We start from the raw sequence: 21,976 nt of genomic DNA on the forward strand, positions 1-21,976 counted from the left end.
TCATTAATATCATTCCCTTTGACCTAGGAATACCATCATTAGGTCTCTATCCTAAAAGAGTTTACAAAAAAGGAAATAGAAGAATTTCTAATGGAAGATACCATCATGTCTGCAATATTTTTAGAATTTTCTTCCAATTCTCTTTGTATGACTCTAAAAACGTCTAGTTTCCATTCAAGTCCTGGCCATATTTATTCCTCCAAATTCCATAATTCTGATGAATGTTCCTTCTATCTGTCAATTTTTATACACAAAATTGTGGGTAAGCATCTATCATAGAAATGTTGAATGCAGCTATTTACAAAGACCTTAACAAATTTGGTTTCTGGAAACTTTCTTGCTAGAATACTTAGATGCTGATTAAAGAGCAAACACATTGGATGCCTGATCCATGTTAGCAGATTACAACCCAAATGTGTTTTTCTGAATTTGTCACAAATTGGTTACTAGAAATTTCTTTTAGTCCCCCCAATTTTTTTGTTTTTCCTGAGAAGTTCTTGCAAATTCTTTTGTCTATATTTTCCGTAGCCCTCATATCTTCATCATCAAAATCATCTTTAGCTTCTTCCAACTGGTCAAGAGTTATTTTTTCATATGGTTTAGTCATTGCTTCTTTCTACAGAGGTGAAAACTTTCTTCAGTCTCATTCTCTTCTTTTGGAAGAAGAGTTCCAAAATCTCTTAATATCTTCAGTGTCTTCATTTGGATCTCACATTTCAGTCTTCAGTTCTCTTTGTCACTTTAAGTTTCTGCAGATTTCTGCAGATTTTACTAGATGATTTGCCATGGTACCTGCATGATATACAGGTCCTCTCCTCATGTATTCTGGGCTACTTGGAAGATGAAACTAGTGATGCCTTGCCTGGGCTTGGGTATTAGGGAACTAGGGTAGCTCTGTAGCTCTGAAGCCCCGAGTTTCTCCTGGCCTCTGCCACCTCACTGAGAGTGTGTGGTCCCACACACTTTGAGTTTCCAAATAATTTGGAGTGCACCAATGAGGTAGCATTTAGAGGGTGGACAGGACATTCTAGATAGATGGCAGAGTTTGAACAAAATTATGATCATGAGGACATATATCAAGGGAATTAAATGGTTCAATTTGGCTCCATTTTAGAATATGTGGATGGAAAGATCTGAAGAACTAGGTGGATATAGATTTTAAAAAACATTGAATAATAGGCTATCCAGTTTGAATTTTCATCCATAAACAATATGAAGTCATTGTAGTCCTTGAGTCACTGAAATAAACAAAGCTTTCATTAATATGGTAAATATTATTTACAAAAACTTAAGAGCTTATTGGTATCATTATTAATAAGGGGAAAATATTGGAGGTCAAATAAGGGTGTCTATTATTATCACAACAATTTGAAATAGGGAGGGAGGATGATAAACATTTATATTGGACCTACAGTATCAGGTCCTGTGCTAAGCACTTTACAAATTATATCTCAATTCGTCACTGCCCTATGAGATAATTACTATTATTATCTCAATTTTACAGTTAAGGACACTGAGGCTAAAAGGTATTAAGTGACTTGCCCAGGGTCACACAACTAGTAAATATTTGAGACTGGATTTAAATTCAGGTCTTCCTGAATCCAAGCCAGTACTCTAGCCTCTAAGTCACCTCTTGCCCTTTAAAAAGCTACATGGGGAAAGAAATCCTAAGGCTCTGAGAAAGCACCAAGAAATCCTAAGACTCTGAGAAAGCACCAAGAAATCCTAAGGCTCTGAGAAAGCACCAAGAAATCCTAAGGCTCTGAGAAAGCACCAAGAGTATCAGAGGGTTCAATTATCTGGCAAGAACTATGTAAGAGGGAAGATTAGAACTGTTTCCTGATATAGAGGGTGTTATTCAAGATTATAATGGGTTAAGAAGTGAGAGTAAGCTCAACTTTTTTTTTAGATTTTTCAAGGCAATGGGGTTCAATGGCTTGCCTAAGGCCACACAGCTAGGTAATTATTAAGTGTCTGAGGTCAGATTTAAACCCAGGTACTCCTGACTCCAAGGCCAGTGCTCTATTCACTGTGCCACCTAGCTGCCCCTAAGCTCAACTTTTTAATGTTAATTCAACAAATACATGTATTGCATCTACTGTATGAAAAGTATTGGGTTGGGGGTGGCTGGGAGGTGCAGTAGATAGAGCACTGGCTCTGGAGTCAGGAGTACCTGAGTTCAAATGCAGCCAGCCTCAGACATTTAATAATTGCTTAGCTGTGTGGTCTTGGACAAGCTCATTGCTTTGCAAAAACCTAAAAAATATTGGGTTAAAAAAGATGATGAACAAAGAGAGACAGAATGCTTGCCCTCTTAGATCTCTGCAAGTATCTAAAAATTGAAGATATTTAAAAAATCAAATTGCAATGACTTAGATGTCTAAAGTTATGAATGTAGGTTAAAAACTTCCACAAATACTTCTCATTCCTAAGATTTGATATATATATATATATATATATATATATATATATATATATATATATATATATATATATAAAGTCATAGAGCTTTATTTTTGAAAGGGAGCATCATTTGATTATGGCAGAACTAAGAGATATCATGGCAGAGTGACATGAAATATGAACTTGGATCCTGAAAAAAGGTTCATATCCTTAGTCCATAACATTCTATTTCCCTCATGATTTTTTGGTAAATTATGCAAGTCATTATATCTCTGGGTCTCAATTTCCCCAGTTTCCACTTTTATAATATGGGTAAAATAATATGCCTACTACTGCCTGTCTGTGAGAAAAGTGCTTTGTGAGCCATAAAGGACTCTATAAATGTTAATTATTATTGATGATCAGACCTGGTTCCTGAGATAGGCATCATCACTTTTTTACTTTCCAATGCTTAGCACATTGCCTGAAATTTAATAGGCATTCTAATAAATGTTTGTTGACTTGCTTGTTGACTCAGTTGAATCATTAATAAATCAGAAATAAAATCACATTGAGGCAGAATCCAACCTTGGGAATGACAATTCCTAAGATGAACTTTAAAAAACAATGGTAATAGTAATGATAATAATACATTCATGTAAAATTTTGCTGACTATTTTACTGTTATTATTTCATTTGATACTCACAACATATTATCCCTATTCCACAGATGAGCAATCTGAGTCAGAGGGGGAAAGTGACTTGCCCAGGGTCACAGAGTCAGTAAATATCTGAGGCCATATTTAAACTCAGGTCTTTCTAATTTCCAGCCCAGCACATTATTTACTATTCCACCTATCTCTGAGTTTACAGATTCTACTATCAGTGAATCAGGGACTGCTTATTTAATGCAATATGGAATTGTATGGGAAGGAAATAGTAGTAGAACATGCACTGGACTGGGAATCACTCAGGAGACCTGAATTATAGTTGCATCAACATCATTTAGTCACAAGACCCAAAGGAAATTAATTCATTAGGCTTCAATTTCCTCATTTGAAAAATGAAGGGATTGGATTAGAATAAGTCAAAGATATCTTCCGACCATGACTATTCCATTATTCTACCCAGAATGCAAGATGCTATGATTGGAAATGAGTAGTAAGCAAGGAAGTATTATATTTCAAAAGAAGTGAAATTCCATAAGGAGATTAGCCCACAAAAGATAATTTGCCCCAGCATTCCTAAAAGATTGCTTATCAAGTCACTAGAATATTTCATTAGTGCCAGGTCAGGATGTTGTTGCACTCTCCATTGTCAGTGGTATTTTGTAATTTTCCTCTCTCATCTGGGTTTATGATCTCTTGTTTCCATTTGACTTCAATCATCGCTAACTGTTTCATGTTAAATAATGACCCGTCATCCACTTTGTCAGATATATCTTCTGGTGTTCTGTAAAGTTGGGTTCTTGGTTCATTGCTGTCTTTGATTTATGGAATTCTGGTACATGATGTTATTTGTCACCAAAGCCTGCCATTTCATTGCTATGCTCAGAGCGTATAAACACTGTGCTCGGCATCTATAGATCTTCTACCACTGTCTTAACTTTGGAATGGTGTTTTGTTGAATTAGGAAAACAGATGTGGCTAAATCATCTCTGCCTCAATAAAGAGCAGATTAAACTCATGACTGGAGGAGGAAAGGTACAAAATAACAACAATAGCAATAATAATAATCCTGGTCTTAGGAATCTGAGCTACATTGCCCTTGAAAAGAATATCCTTTATCCTCAAAATAGCCATGTCATTTTGAATCTTCTGCTCAATATAAATGGAAATAAAATTTCTCCATTTATCAATGGTTTATGACAGTGACATTTTTCTATCTTTCCTATAAATCTTATATCCATCTGTATTTGTACTTGGAAACTGCCAGGAGTCCAATTCTTCACTCTTTCCACTCATTTAGGTGATTTTTTTTGACTTTTGGAAAAAATAAATCTTTTCCAACTTCTATAGATATTTGCAGTGGTTCTCACTAAAAAAATAAATCCAACAACAGTGAATTCCTGATTTAATTTTCTCTTTTTTTACTTTTCTTTGTTAAGTTTAAAATTAGATTCAGCATCTGTTAATATGAAAATATACATTAATCAAAGTAAGATTATGAAAAAGGCCAGACATTCATAGTCCTACTTGGGGTCAATAAGATAGACAGATGAATAGATAGATAGATGTTATATATACATATGGCATAGTGACAGGTCTGAAGATAGGATGATTCAGATACCTTAGTCCAAATCTGGCTTCAGAAATTTAAGTAGCTTAACCCTTTGTACCTCAGTTTCCTCATCTGTAAAATGTAAAGGAAATTGCAACCCACTCCAGTATCTTTGCCAAGAAAACACTTAAAATGTTCACAAAGATTCAGACAAAACTGAAAACAACATATAACATCTATGAATGTGTATTTCTCTTTCAGACATTTTCTTGACTAAAACTGTGAGACTGATGACCTATTTTTAAAAGATTTCAATTCAAGTAAGTCCTGGTAGCTTATGATTATTTCAGCTACTATGAAAAAAATTATTATTCATACTCTTGGGCCTAAGAAAAATAAGGACAAAAATAAAGAAACTGGAACAACATACCAGCATTTCCTAATTATTTAACAATAATGATAGCTATCATTAATATTGAACTTTAGGGATTACAAAGCAGTCTCTTTTGATTTCACTTATTTGAGGTCATGAGTGATAGAAACTCCAAGATAATATTATGGTACTCCAAGATAATATCTATACATAGGAATTAAAATGAGTTATTGACTCAATTATCTGGATAGTTCAAACTAAAAAAATATTTTTACCTGAAATAACTATACCCATTTTCTAGCTGACCCTGCTACTCTTTTAAACATTTATTACTAGAAAGTATTTTAGCATTTATTCAAGTAATTTCCTTAATTCACATATCACTTTGCTTGTATATAGTTTATATGTGTATCTATCTGTGTGTAAGTATATATACATATATATGCATCTGAACTTGACCACAGACTATTAGAAGGAAAATTTTGATTTAATACAATCTGCCATGTGTGTATATATGGGACCATTATAGGATAAATTAGAATTCTGAGGAGTTTGCAAATTTGTAAAACCCCAATTCCTGTCCAAATTAGAAATAAATCAGAAACTCAAAGAAACACTGATTTGTTGAAATTTAGAATTGGAAGGGGACCATGCAAATCACCTAGTATAAGCCCTTTCCCCAATCTAGAATACCTGACAATGGGTTATCAACCCTGGCTTAAACATTTCTCAGGGGCAGCTGAGGCAAACTATTTTGTTTTACATAACTTTTCTCCCTTTAAAAGCAAAAATCTGCTTTCTTGTACCTTCCATACAGTGGTCTTAGTTCTGTTCCTTGACACTATGTCTGGGTAGATTTGGATTTAAAAATGTTAATTCTCAGAATCAAAAACCTATATCACTTATTAGAAGGCAACTGGTTGATACAATGGAACATGGAGAGCAGAGTCAGGAAACCTGAGCTCATAGCAAGCCTGAGACTTTTTATTAACTGTGTGATCCTAGGCAAGTCATTAATCTCTTTTTTTCTCATTTGTAAAATGGGGAAAATAATAATACCTCTAGATATTGTGCTAGTCTGATGATAAAATGAGATAATAATCATAAAATGCTTAGTATAATGCCTGAAAACATAGTAAACATTATATAAATACTTATTACATCTTCATGAGTTCAAATCTGCCTCAAATTGCTAATTATGGGATAGGCATTTTCTGAATCTTTTGGAATTATCTTGGACCACTGTAGTGCTGAGAAGAATTAAGTCTGTCATGGTTGATCACTGCACATGCTGCTTTTACTGTGTATAAAGATCTCATTCTGCTCACTTTACTGAACATCAGTTTGTGTAATTATTTCTAGGTTCTTCTGAAATCTGACTGTTCATCATTTCTTATAGAACAATCATATTCTATTACTTCTATATACTACATCTTGTTCAGCCATTCCCCAATTGATGGGCCTCCCTCAACTTACAATTCTTAGCCACCATAGAAAGAACTGCTATAAATATTTTTGTACATGTGTGTCCTTTTCTCTTTTTTTATGATCTCTTTGAGCTACAAACTTAATAATGGCATTGTTGGATCAAAGGGTAACACAGTTTTAAATCTCTTTTGGCATAGCTCCAAATTGTTCTCCAGATTAGTTGGATCAGTTTAAAACTCCACCTGCAATGTCTTAGTGTCCCAGTTTTCCCACATACCCACCAACATTTAACATTTTCCTTTTCTGTCATAATAGCTAATCTGATAGGTATGAAATGGTATATCAGAGTTGTTTTAATTAGTATTTCTCTAATGAATAGTGATTTAGAGGATCTTTTCATAGTTTTTAAAGGTTGTTCACAGAACTCAGATTAAAAAGCCCTTTTCTAGACCTATGATCCACTTGTCTATCTTAGATAACAGTCTTCTTTCCCCCCAAATTTCCTCTATTATCTTTTCCCAATAACTCTTCTTTCAACTCTACTGCTACTGTTGAGGACACATTATCCTCCCAGTCATCTAGGTTCTTTATTCATACTTACCCTGCATGTTCAACATGTTACCATTTCTACCTCCTCAACTTCTCTTGGATATGTCCATTTTTCTCCAGTAACAAGGAAACTAGCCTAAGTATAGGCCATCATCAGCTTTTACCTGAACATTTGCAATATCCATCAAATCAGATCAATTAAATTTGTGTACTTGTAACCTCTTTACCAATATTATGTTTTTTCTTCATTTTCCAGATGAGAAAATTAAGGTATAGGGAGGACTTAAGAAATGTTGTTTGTATTTCATTTTTGAAGAGGACAATAAGAGATGATGTCTTGAGTTTGAGTGTGAATTGTATGAGGCAGAGTTGTACAAAGACATTCTCTTTACTTTCTCTTCCTGAGTCATCGAAGTCCAAGGGCAAGACAAAAGAGGACTTCCAATGGTTAAGAATGCAGTGGATGAACCTTGGCATCTTCATTAACTGACCAGGCTCTAAGCATTCCATAGCACTTACTTCAGTCACCATCATAGCTGTCAGAATAAATTTTTTCTATCTGTCCATTCCACCTAGGGAAGTGTTTACATGCTTAGGGTAGACATCTTCCTAACTCAGACAATGGCTTTGAAGCCAGTCAGTTACCCTTTACTTGGTTGAGCTGCTGAGATAATTTTACCTGGGTTTGGCCAATGAATTTGCAATAGCTTCTTGGAGCCACAGGTTAGAATTGATTGACAGATAGACACCAAAGGTGGATGGGCAACCCTGAAAAGGTGCTTATCTTCTCTGAAGGCTGCACTAGACCATGATAGGATTCTCACAATTCCTGAATTTAAAAGAATGATCCAGGCTGCCTCTACAGTTATACAGTGGAATATAGAGTAAGAGAAGGAAAGGAGGGAAAGAAGAAACCAAAAGTCTATATTCAGACTGAACACTTCTAAGCCCTGAAAGAGCTTGGTTAAGATGTGTCTAAAAAATCTTCCCCCAATCACTTCCTCAGTAGGCTTTCTCCAAAAGATGGAAATGGTTCTTGATTAGACCTGAAGAACATTTGAAGGGAATTGGACTCTAAATATATAGGATCTTTGATCATAACCACCCAACTCTTCATAAAAAGTAGAGTGGCAGTTTCTGCCAGCCTGAATATAATTCTTTACTTAATAGATACTTTAAATCTTTTGAATTTTAGTAATCCTAAGGCAAAAGTCCAATAATGTCACTCTATTGCTCAAATATCTTCAGTAACCTCAAAGATGAAATATATAATCAGCCTACCATTAAATTGTTCTAGAATATAGCCCCAACTTATTTGAAAATTCCCTTTTATATACTAAATTCCAGAAAAACAGTATGATAAGTTCTTTCCTAAGCTTTTAGTTAGTTGGTTCTTGTACTTGGTTATGGAAGAAGACCAAAATGACATCACTATATGCTTGAGACAAATTACAGTGTATTCGACTGTGGCTGATCAGACCAATACAAGCTCCCAATGCTCTACTAAAGGTTGGGCACAAATGGTCCATGTGAACACCTGATGTGGGTACTCTACACTTACATATGTCACATTTCCTTTGAGCTGCTTCAATTCTGACTTCCTTAGAGACTGCAGCATCTTCACTGATGCTGGGTGATCCTGTGCCAATGTCTCCCAAGATGTACAGTCAATTCTAAAGTTCTTCAATGAGACCTTCAGGATATCCTAGTATAGCTTCTTCTGCCCCCTTGTGAGTGCTTGCTCTGTGTGAGTTCTCCATAAAATAGTTCTTTTGGCAAGCATATATCTGGCGAATACCAGATAACAACATGTCCAGCCCATTGTAGTTGCATTCTCTGAAATAATGTTGGAATGCTAGACAGTTTAGCTCAAGAAAGGACCTCAGTGTCTGGAATTTTCTCCTGTTAGGTGATCTTCAGAATCTTCCTAAGACAATTTAAATGGAAGTGATTCAGTTTCCCACCATGGCACTGGTAGACTGCCCAAGTTTCACAGGGATAGAGCAATGAGGTCAGCACAACAGTTCTGTAGACCTTCAATTTGGTGTCAGTCTAATATCTCTACTCTCCCACACTTTCTTTCGGAGCCTCCCAAATACTGAGCCAGCTCTGGCAATTCAAGTGTCAACCTCATTGTCAGTGTGAACCTCCTTGGAAAGGACAGTGCCAAAGTAAGTGAACTTGTCCACAGTATTCAAAACTTCTCCATTTGCTGTAATGGATGGTTCTACATATGGATGGAGTGGTGCTGACTGATGAAGCACTTATATTTTCTTGGTGTTAATTGTTAGACCAAAACCAGCACAAACAGCAGAGAATCGATCCATACTTTGTTTCATCTCAGCTTCAGAGGCTGCAATGAGTGCATGGTCATTTGCAAACAAGAACATGCACTAATACTCCCCACTTTGGTCCTGACTTGTAGTCTTTTTCTTTAGTATACTGTCACCCAGATCTAGACCTTTTCACAAGCTAATATGACCAGAAAACTTTCTTCAAAGTTCAGTTCAGATATTCATGTGAAACCTTTCCTGATCTCCCCAGTCATTAGTGTCTATCCTCCCTTAAGTTATACTTATCAGTGGCTATATTTTATTCCATTCCCACCACTGCCTGTAGCTCTAAGCTTCTTGAAAAGTAAGTGCTGTTTCCTCTTATAATCTGTGTCCCCATTACCTAGGACAGCTCAATAAATTGGATAGTCATTGTTGTGTGTTTGAAAGAATACTAGTGTTCTTACTCAAAATCTATCTTCACTTGATTGGCAGGTCACACATTGTGTCATATAAAATACCAAAGAAAAGATGAATGACATATTTCATTTTCATATTCCTTCACACATAACCAGCAAAACAAAATTTAATAAAATTCTTTTCAAATCAACAAGCATTCCCTTAGCATATAGTAAGGACATTTATTTAAAAATTGTTGTATGATTAGATTTTTATCAATAAAACCCTCTCTTTGATCATCATTCTTATAGAAAAGTAATTTTTTTCCATTAATATATGAATTTTCTTCACAATACAATTCTTTATGTAAAGGCCCTATTAACATAAGGAGAGGTGACAGAATGAGAACAGGTTGAAAAGAGTTAAATAAGAAAGCTTTTTTGCATATGATTTTTTAAACTTTTGTTTTTTCAAAAGAAGTTAAGAAGGGACTCATGGGGATGGGCCCTCAAGTAAGAATATAAAGAGTAAAAATGAATGGTTTTTCCTTTTAGGAAAAAAATAATTCTTGTTAATAAGATTTTTATACCTAAGTATCACCTTAGAACTCAGATTTCACAAAGGCAAATGGAATTAGGTTTTTCTGTGATGGGTATGACTTTTTAATAGCTCCAAGCATATAGTAAACAAGATGCTTGACTTGGATGTAACCAATGAGCAGTTTTCACTTGTTGAAAATAACAGGAAACATTAAGGAAAGACTTCTAACTGATCATTAAGCATCCAGGATAAAAGTTCATTTCTTCCTGATACATTTCCCCTTTAATGTAATATAAAAGAAAACTAAGCAAATTGAGTAGCTTAATGAGCAATAAAACAAAAATAATCTTGGCAAAAATTAATCAAGAAAATAATTCATAGGTCCATACTGTGGGCATTTCTATTTTAGTGATGTGAGAAATACAGTGTATAGTATATGACTCCTGCCCTCAAGAAAACTACTCTTCTAATGGTTCTCCCATTGGCAAAATAACAAAATAAGACTCATTCTAACATTTGAGACTTTCAATGATCTAACTTCCCTCACCTGTCCCTATCTTTCTCCCTCATTAGCTCCCAATACAGTTTACTTCAATTAAAAGTCTCTTATGTGTCCATGCTTTTTATTTGATTTGATTTTGTATTTTTCTTTATTTAGTAGGTGGAGTCCTCTGAGTTCATTTTTGTAAAAATCTTCTGAGTAGGGAATATCCTTCCACTAATGCAGAGTTTATCTCATCTATAGAATAATTTTAAGGGAATTACATGATATATTAGAACATTAAGTGACTTGCCCCTGGTTACAGTGCAGATTGGTTTATACTGTTGATATTTTCAGGGGCAGGGATGGAGTCTTCTTGCTTCTATGTCTGTTTTATTAGTTGGGCCAGGCTACTTCTTACTGTGGTTGTCCCTGTAATAAACTCATCCCTTCTTCACCATTTTATTCAAATTCTACCCATCCTTCGAGGCCAACCTCTACCCTGAATTGCATAGGTAGTCTGACCCACAGGATCCTTCTCTTACTCTTGCCTTTGTACCACTTCTTGTCCAGCTATAAATTTTGTCATTTAATCATTTAATTATACTCTATTCTTCTTTTCCAACCATCCCAGTTCCTATGAAAGATAGACATGCAGAAGATGTACAAAAATAATTATTTAATTACGTAGACCTTATCTTTTGTATGGTGATATTTTTCTTTTGCCTAGTCAATGAAGTCCTCACTTAGGGAAACTCCTATCATACATAATTTTAGAGAGTTGCCTGGGAACCTGGGAGGTCAAATGGCCAAATCATGACTAATTTGTGTTAGAAATAGGATAGCAATTAGGTTTAGCATCTCCAAATAAAAAAAGAAAAAAGAAAGGAAAGTTGCTAAAATATTTCTAAGTACTCAGAAAGAAACAGAAAAGCTTTGAAAGTTACATGGTAAAATACCTTTATACTTAATAAAGAAAAGTAGTTTCAGGTAAAGCCTTTTCTATTCTACTTGGTTTAGAGAATGCTTGCTTTGTTTGGTGTTTTAAAATTAAAATAATTAACATAAATTAGGTAAAAATCAAATAAGTTAAAATCAAAATTAATAAAATTTAAACCTTTTAAATGATAATATCAAAATAAAAAAATGTTATTTCGGGGAAGAAATAATTACTTCTCCCAACTGTTTAGAAATATATACATTAATTTCCTAAATTTTTGAGCTATTTTGATTCAATAAAGTATATTGTAATAAAGGCGAAATAGGTATGTCATTTGAAAATATATTCTCAAACTAAACAGTAAACTCCTTGAATGTGAACTCCTTAAGGGGAATGACTGTACCTTATATAAAACTGTAGCTATACAAAAATTCTCATTTTTGTCTCACACTGTGTATATATATATATGTGTGTGTGTGTGTGTGTGTGTGTGTACTTAAAATATGATGCATGATAAACATACATTTTTCACTGTATATGGTACAATCTCTATTCTTTCATGTATAAAATCCCTTTAATTCAAGTCTAAAGACCTATTTCTCTTTTTTATAGAAAAAATTCCAGAATGTGATCTCATATAGTGTTCATAGTTTCCTGATCATTGAAAGTCCAGATCATTGAAAGTCTCAAATGTTAGAATGAGTCCTATTTTGTTATTTTGCCAATGGGGGAACTATTAGAAGAGTAGTTTTCTTGAGGGCAGGAGTCATATACTATACACTGTATTTCTCACATCACTAAAATAAAAATGCCCACAGTATGGACCTATGAATTATTTTCTTGATTAATTTTTGCCAAGATTATTTTTGTTTTATTGCTCATTAAGCTACTCAATTTGCTTAGTTTTCTTTTATATTACATTAAAGGGGAAATGTATCAGGAATTCTTTGTTTACATATTATCTTATTCTAGTTAATGTGTTCATATAGGAAGTATTGCCTTATTTCAGGATTCCATCCATATACTATATATCAGACCTACCACATAATAATATGATTCATATTATAGTTCTTAACTTTTACTTGCTTTGTGCATATTTTGTAATTTTCATCAATTTTCAGGGTTTCCTTTGAACTCTCAGTTTTCGTTGTCTCTTTGACTCCTGTTGTTTTTGGTTTTACCATTTATCTCAGACTCTATTATTCTACCCTTCCTGTATTCATATTTCTGAATCTTGGATTCCATTTTACAGTGGACCTGTTATCCTCATTTTCTTTGATTTTTCTTTCCATTAATTTCCTTTTCTTTTCCTCCTCTTTTGATCTAAGATTAAGTTGTCTCCCTAAAGATAAATCTACCCATGTCTGCTTCCTTCAACAGGAAAAAGCTTGTACCTCCCATTATCATGCTGTATTGCTTCTTCATTCTTATCCAGTTTCCTTTTTCTCCCACCCACTTCCACCAAAAATCACTCTCTTAAAAATATAATTTTATTCAATTTCTTCTTGAAATTCTTATTTCATGACTTTCTCATAGCCATTTGAAAATTGCACTTTCAACTCTTTGATTTTCCTCTTGATTCTGGGTCTTTAATTATATCAGGCTATTTTCTTTATAAGTTGATGTTCTTGAGTAGTTTGTATTGTTAATAACTGCCTACATTTGAGGATTTATAACTAAAGAGTTGACTTTTATTTTTTTAGATTTTTCAAGGCAATGGGGTTAAGTAGCTTGTCCAAGGCCACATGGCTAGGTAATTATTAAGTGTCTGAGGTTGGATTTGAACCCAGGTACTCCTGACTCCAAGGCCAGTGGTCTATCCACTGCGCCACCTAGCTGCCTCTATGAGTTGACTTTTTATAGGAATAAAACTATGCTGTAGTCTTCCACAGCTGGAAATATTCATCACACTTTCATGAATTTTTGAAGCTCCATATTTGACACTATGCTCCATTCCCTCTGTCTTAGAACACAATCTTCCCATTGTTTCTAAGATCCTGAAATATCATAGTTCTTTTATTTCTCTGAATATTCCATGCATGTCTCTTTTACTAGTTTCCTTTATTCTACTTTTTATTGCAAGTATTCTAAAAAGTTGTCCCTATACCCAAATTCACTTCTTTTTCTGTATTTTTCCTTTGATGATCTCATTTTATTACCTATCTGTAGAGGACTTCTTTACATACTCATTCTTCATTCTCATAAATCAAACAGCCTGTTGGCCATCTCTACCTGGATATCCTTCTAACTTTTTAGGATAATGTATCCAAAACTGAACTCATCCTGTCCTCCTAACTTCTCTATCTCTCTCTCCTTTCTTCCAAGACTTATCTGAATTGTCCAAAATAATCTACTTAGAAAAATTATTCCTCAGGTTTCTCATATTACTTTGCATAGACCTCAAATGTCTCATTCTCTTCTGCAATGGGCAGCTAGGTGGTATAGTGGATAGGGCATTGATCCTCGAGTCATGAGGACCAGAAGTCAATCCACCCTCAGACTCTTGACACCTACTAATTGTGTGACTTTAGGCAAGTCATTTAACACTGATTTCTTCACATCCAGGACCATCTCCAATCATCCTGATCCAAATCTGACCACTGGACCCAGATAATTCTGGAGGAGAAAATGAGACTGGTGACTTATCACAGCACCACCTCACTCAAATACAATTCATGAACTTATGATGGCATCACCTCCATGATGCCATGATTTTCTTCAAGAATGAAGGACAAACATGATTAAAATATTATAGACACACACACACACACACACACACACCTACATATGGGTATTTGTATGTGAGTGTATATATGGAAACTAAGTGATGTAGTGGATAGAGTATGGGACCTAAAGTCAGAATGAATCTGGTTTTCTGGCATTTACAAGTTGTGTGATATAGGGCAAGTTACTTAACCTTGTTGAGTCTGTTTCCTCACCTGTAAAATGAATTGGAGAAAAAATGACCACCAATTTATTATCTTTACCAAGAAAACTCCAAATGGGGTCATGAAAAGTCAGACATGACAGGAAATGATTTAACAACAACTTATATATGTATGTATACATATGTAAATAGAGAGACTATGTCAAGATGAAGAAGTTCCTGTGAGACAGCAAAGTTGAATATGTGAAAATGTGTTATGTTGGCTCGAAGGACAATATTTGTGTGTATGTAGACTGTTTTCTCATGGAATATGTTACCTGATCAGAAGAGTCATCATCTACTTAGTTTAAAAACACATGTATCATTTTTAGAAAGTTAGTTTTGGTGATAAGGGGTTAAAATGAACAGCTCAAATGACTTATCAAAATTCAAACACTACATAGATAGTGTTTTCCTGATCAGAAAGAGAAATAAAGTCACTCTGGCATGCCTTGTTTTTGATGCATTTTGCTAGCTTTTAGCCATGATTAATTCCTTTTCAAAGTGTTCATAAACTATCCCTTTAATTTTGTTAGAAATCAAGAATTAATTCATTAATCTATTATCTGAAGTGTTTCTCTTCATTGTCATTGAAAGCAAGGGTACCACTTATCCTCTAATATCCTCAGTAGTTGAGCAAATCTATTGATTTGAACTCATAAAAGACAGTCATATATTCTAACACTATGTCTCATTTTATCTTGGGTTTAAATTCTTTATTAACCACATAAAAAGTTCTCTGCTGTTCAGTCTGATTCAAAGAAACAGAGAAATTGGAAGGAAAATAAGCATTTAGTAGTTTGTTTATGTTTTGTTTGTTTGTTTTTAATACGTGTCCTTTCAAGTTATTTAAAGAGCCAGAAGTCCTCCCATATATTGGGTAAATATTCTAACAAGAATTTGTAGAGAAATATGGATAAAAATGCCCAAGATAAGAAGGATTTGAGGAATTTGAAAGCAATTAGATCATAGGTCCAGTAAATCTTGTTTTATTTGGGGCTTTAATTCCGATATTATTCTTTATTCTATTTTTTTTTTGACAAGGCAATGGGATTAAGTGATTTGCCCAAGGCCATAAGGCTAAGTAAATATTAAGTGTCTGAGACCTGATTTGAACTCAAGTCCTCCTGATTCCAGAGTCAGTGCTCTATTCACTGTGCCACCTTCACATATTATTTTTAAAGGACTATGCAACTTTTTTTGAATTGTTTTTTTGAGTTACCTACCCTTGCTCCTATCTTCTCTTTACACTTGTCTTCTTTAAAATTCAAATACATTGGCAAGTTTCTTGGTTATTCATGATTATCTTTAGATATTCTCTTTCCTCCCCCCCATTTTGTGTTTTTTTTAATCTTATGAGTCTTCCATTCTTCCTAACTCATTTTCCTTTATAGAAAAGAATACCACAGAACCCTAGTCATGGTTTTTCTGAACTCTGAAGTCAGTTTCCCCCAGTTCCAGGTTATGTATCAAATAACATCAACTTTCCCCAGGTCCAGATTATGTATCCAACAAACAGGCAGTTTCCACTTTTAGGTTAGACATTAGACTATTCTTGGCATTCCCAGACTCTAGGGATCATAGAAGAAACTTAATAAATGCTAGTTACTTAAGTAACTTCTTCCCAATTTTCCCATCATTTCAATGTCTATAATACATTATTCTTAGTTGGTTATAATCACGTCAGAAGAACAGATTTCCAGATCAAAACACAAAACTTTCTACTTGTCCTAGAATCGGGAATGCATTTTAACCTCTTTAAGAGAGTTATAATATCTCCTATCACTTAAGACAGTGACTGTAGACAACTCTAAAAGTCTCCTGATGGAAAATGCCATCCACATCTAGAGAAAGAACTATGGAGTTTAATTCCAAATTGAAGCATACTATTTAAATTTAATTTGATTTTATTTTTTGTTATTTTTCCATATTGTTCAGATTCTTTTTTTGACAACCTGACTATATGGAAATATATTTAAGATGATTATGCTTATATAGCATATATCAAATTATTTTCTTCCTTGGGAAAGGGAGAAGAAAGAAAGGGAAGGAGAGAAAGATATAACTCAGAATTTTACAAAAATGAATGTTGAAATTTATCTTTACAAGTAAATGAAAAAAAATACTATTAAGATAAAAAAAGTCATTAGTCTTAATTTGCTTAATGGAGTTCCCAGAGTATGTTCAACTATTCTGTACTTTTTTTGTCTGATCCTCCTAAATTAATTCAATTTTTATGTTCACATCTTCAAAAATATGTTCCTTCAATACTAATAATTTATAATTATTGTCTCATTTGATGCTTACAAAATCCTTAGGAGATAGGTACCAATATTATCTCTATTTTACAGTTGAAGAAACTGATATGATCAGATTGAATGACTTGCCCAGAGTCATATAGCTAATAATAAACAGTCTGAGAACTAATTTGAACTCAGATCTTCCTAACTCCATGTCCAGATTCTATCCATCATGTCATTTAGCTTGGGGAAACAAAATGTATTGTAAGGATATCAATTTTTACATTGGATGGAGCTTGGATTGTAAAGATGAAATGCTGTCTGCAAAAAGATGACTTTTGGGCAAGAGACATTCAGTTTTCCTCCATCTTCCATTATGATATTGGAACTGTGGACAAAAAGGGTAAGTCTAACCTCTCTTCCCAATGTTTGTTTCCTCTAGGAAAATGAGCTGAAAATTTCCATATAATTTTCCAAACAAATTGCATTTCAGCCTGAAGATTCCTTAAACTGGAGGTTATCATCTGGCTTATATCAACACATCAAGTCATCAATGTGGGTATTCCTTCCCTTGATGCAGATGATATCTAGGCCTTCTTGTCCTATATAATTCCTCTCTGTCCCTTCACAGGAACTTCTGGTAGTATCTCCTTCAAAGAGCTTTTGTTAAAACAAATCTCAGGTTTTTTGATACATCCTCAGCATAAATCTTCCCTTGGGGAAACTAACCCTCTTTCTTCTCACAGAAGCTAAAGAGGTTTTCATTTTTCTCCTCCTGTAAATCTTCCTGAAGTCAAAATGAACAAAACAGACAATATACTGATTTGCCTTCTTTTTTTCCCTCTTACTAGTTCTCATTTACTTTGCATCTTTCTTCTTCCATTCACCTTCATTTCTTTGGCTTCCATACCTCTATTACCATTTTTCCTGTTTCTAGAATAAAAACACAATATCAAAAATATAATTGATAGCAATGTATAGATTTTGATTGTTGAACATTAGATTCATTATTTCTTATATTTTGCTCCATGTCAGAAATGCACTTAATCCCTGTTTATCTCTATTAACTCATAGTTCAGGAACATCAATGCCTATAAATGTTATAGTAAGATTCCCCTAAGCAATAGTATGTACTCTGTGAAGGAGCTAACATAGTCCTTTTGTATGTATGGGTCATATAATTATCTTTTAAATAATTCTGATGATATTCTTATGAAAATTCATTTTTAAAGTAGTCAAATTATATTTTTCCTGATTAATTATGAGAAAAATAAGGGGTCAAAGACACTAAACAACCTTTTTTGTTTTCTTGGTATATAGTGGTTCTCAAAGTTTTTGATTTCAAGACCTCCATTACACTCTTAAAATTATTAAAAATCCCACAAAGCCTTTGTTTATGTGGCTTATATCTATCATTTATTATATTAGAAATTAAAGGGGCGGCTAAGTGGTGCAGTGAGGGGCGGCTAGGTGACCCAGTGGCTAGAGCACCAGCCCTGGAGTCAGGAGTACCTGGGTTCAAATATGACATCAGACACTTAATAATTACCTAGCTGTGTGGCCTTGGGCAAGCCACTTAACTTAATTGCCTTATTAAAAAAAAAGTAAAAAAAGGAATTAAAACAGCTTAATATTATTGTGAAAATAATTTTCACCCACTCCTCAGTCAATTTACAGGATTCCAGGACCCCAAGGTCTATACTTTTAATTTCAAAAAATATTTTATTTTTCCTTCAATTTCATGTTAAAACCATTTTAAACATTTTATTTATTTTTATTTATTTATTTATTTATTAGATTTTTTTTTCAAGGTAATGGGGTTAAGTGGCTTGCCCAAGGCCACACAGCTAGGTAATTATTAAGTGTCTGAGGTCAGATTTGAACCCAGGTACTCCTGACTCCAAGGCCGGTGCTCTATTCACTGCACCACCTAGCCGCCCCCATTTTATACATTTTAATAAATTTTAAGTTCCAAATTCAGGGCTTCCCCCCTCCTAAGAACTAATTGGATAAAGAACTGGTAATGTGAAGATTCCCTATCCCAGTGAAGATCAATAGATGCCTTGCAATTTGTAGTCTTAGAGAATTCCCTAAAGCACTGTGAGGTTAAGGGACTTGTCTAGTGTCACACAATCAGTGTGGATAGGTCTTAAATAAACATTGGGAAGAGAGGTTAGATTTGTCCTTTTTGTCCTCAGATGGAAAAAACCAATTGAAGTAGATGCTGCCAAGAAGCAGAATTAGACTTAATGTCAAGGATGCCCTTCTTAATAATTTAGAACTGCCCCAAAGTGATTGGTTTCCCCCAAGAAGGCAATAGAAGTCTTTTGTGACAGAAACTGGATGTGAGAGTTGGCCTATATTACTGCCAAGGTCGCTTCCTAATCCCAAATTCTGTGGCTGATTCAAAACTATTCTTTTATTATTGCCCAGGACAAGTTCCATATCACTTGTGATTTTTTGGGGGTGTTTGTAAAGCAATGGGGTTAAGTGACTTGCCCAAGGTCACACAGCTAACTAAGCATTAAGTGTTTGAGGTTGGATTTGAACTCAGGTCCTCCTGACCCCAGGGCCAGTAATCTATCCACTGTGCCACCTAACTGACCCAATTTGTAATTTCTTTACTCATCATATCACTTTGCTATCAATTCAGTGCATTCATGGGCCTTACATACTCTTCAAAGTCAGATTATGGCATATCTTTTTTCTTGGTTTTGCTATTTTAAATTTCATTAATTATTTTACCTCAAGATTATATGAGGAAGGATGATCAGTTAATCAAATTTTAATTGCCTTGATCCTCATTTTTTTGCCCTTATTGTAAGAAATGATTTTGCAAAAACAGGCATTGCCAAAACCCAGTAGTCTCTTTGCATATAAGAGACCTCAACTCTAGTCCTGAGCTACTCTAGAATTGTCATATTAATTTAGGCAATGTACTTTTTCATCAATTTTTTTGCTTACCACAGTATTTTTTTATTTTTTTAACCAATGGAAGTTCCATTTTTCTAAAGCCCAAATTTCTAAATTGTTTCTAAAACTAGGTGACATTTAGGGTTTCAAAATTAAATGATAATTTTTTTTCATTTGCTTTTGGTAAGATAAATCAGAAAAGTAACAGCTGGAAAAGTATTATTTCTAGCACAAACTGAGTCCACATTTTTCAGGCATATGCTTATTTTAAATCAAATAAGTCATTTTTAGGCAGCATTGTGGAGTGGAAAGAGACACAGATAATGAGTCACTTTTGGATTTGCCACTTAGCTCAAGCAAGTCAATTAGGATCTTGGAGCCTCTGATTCCTTCAATGTAAAATGAGAGGGTTGAAGTAAAGGATCTATCTCTAAAGTTTTCCAGATCTATTTTGTGAATAATTAATGCTTTAAAGCAGACAAAACAGCTTGCTATTTAAGTCACTTTTTTCTAATATTATTTTTAAAAGATGACACTATTTGTTTATACCAGTTGTCATCTTTAGTTTTGATGGACTTCAGTTTAAAGTTACTACCTTTAGTGAGTACCCATTAAGGATAGGCATATGATATGTGTGGTTAACTATGTTTCTGAGAAAAATTTTGAGATGAAAATCATAATTAGCTTAGAGCAATTTATCAGCAACAGACCAGTCAAAGGACTAGCTCTTCAACACCATTCATGTCTTTTTTTTCCTGTTATTGCACAGATAAATCTTGCTAATATATTCTCAAAAGTCTTATGATTGCAAATATGGTACATCATCCATTACATGCCACAAATTAAGCAGCTCCTGTAATTGATGAGATCAAGAATTCTTTTCCCTTGCTTGATGAATGCTTTTCCCCACTTGTACTTCCTTCCACTTAACATTGTCTTTAACAATGCAATAGCAACCTCAGTGACAAATGTGATTTAGCATTCTATCTTGAGGTAATGTGATGGCTTTATAACAAATTCCCAAATAGTTGCTATTTATTTCCAGTAGAGTTGGTGAATTTTTACCACACAAAGCAAATTCTACAAAGTCTCACCGAGAGATATAATGAAGAGTAATTGGGCATTTCCATGTTGTACCAGTCACTTTAAGCAAGGATTTTAAAGAAATTGTTCATTCATTTTTTAAAACAAAATGCATATTCCTAATAATTTAAGGCATCCAAAACCTAATTATTGAAGAATTTTGCTGGTAGTATGATTTCAATCATTATAAATAGTTCAGTTTGTTTGGTAATTTCATTAAAATGGGCCTACCATTTTGTTTCTGAGATTATATATTCAAGAGGGAAGAAGAATGATCTCCTTTACAATGAAATAGTCTTCAGTTATACTTGAGTGAAATGAAAACTTTCTTCTGTCTTCTATTCACAAGATTTTTCTGAGTGTAGGGGAAAAAAGTTTCTATCTAGTATTATTGGGTTTAAAGCTATAAAGAATCTCAGAAACAGAACCAGAAAAAAAACACTGTACACCCTAACAGCAATGGGGGGCAGTGATCAACCTTGATGGACTCACTCATTCCATCAGTGCAATAATCAGGGACAATTTGGGGCTGTCTGCAATGGAGAATACCATCTGTATCCAGAGAAACAACTGTGGAGTTTGAACAAAGACCAAAGACTATTACCTTAAATTTAGGGGAAAAAAATAATATTTTATTGTCTGATCCTGCTATCTTTTATACTTTATGTTTTTTTTCCTTAAGGATATGATTTCTCTCTCATCACACTCAATTTGGAACAATGTATATCATGGAAACAATGTAAAGACTGAAAAATTGCTTTCTGTGGGAGATGGGGGGAGGTAAGATTAGGGGGAAAATTGTAAAACTTAAAATAAATGAAATCTTTAAATTAAAAAAAAGAATCTCAGAAATGACTGATCAAATCCTGTCCTTTTTAGATTAAAAAAAAGGAGAACCACAGTCATTAAGGAAGTAGGTTACTTGAGAAGTCATGTCCTGAAGAAAACTAAGTGAACAAGTTAAACCACTTTTAATTAAGCTCTTTAAATTTATGATTTGCCCATATACACTATGGCAGGTAAGTGGCACAGTGGATAGAGTGCCAGACCTGGAGTGGAGACTTCATCCTGCCAAGTTCAAATCTGGCTTCAGACACTCACTATTTATATACCCCTGGGCACTTAACCCCATTTAAATTTATTAACCCTATGTGACCTAGGAGTCAGTCCTGTTGTGCTCGGTTTTTTTTTTTTTATCTGTACAATGAGATGGAGAAGGAAATGACAAA

The 21,976-nt window shown here is 34.1% G+C and overlaps 1 protein-coding gene and 1 pseudogene across 1 annotated transcript in view; one reads left to right on the forward strand and one right to left on the reverse strand.

Annotated features, from left to right (window-relative positions):
* CNTN5 (contactin 5) overlaps nt 1–21,976 on the forward strand; it is a 566,822-nt gene that overhangs the window by 347,142 nt on the left and 197,704 nt on the right. The gene's annotated exons all lie outside the window — the stretch shown is intronic.
* LOC141510221 (phosducin-like protein 2 pseudogene) lies at nt 39–715 on the reverse strand (annotated as a pseudogene).

The sequence above is a fragment of the Macrotis lagotis genome, chromosome 1 (genome assembly GCF_037893015.1).
Source record: "Macrotis lagotis isolate mMagLag1 chromosome 1, bilby.v1.9.chrom.fasta, whole genome shotgun sequence".
NCBI lineage: Eukaryota > Metazoa > Chordata > Mammalia > Peramelemorphia > Peramelidae > Macrotis > Macrotis lagotis.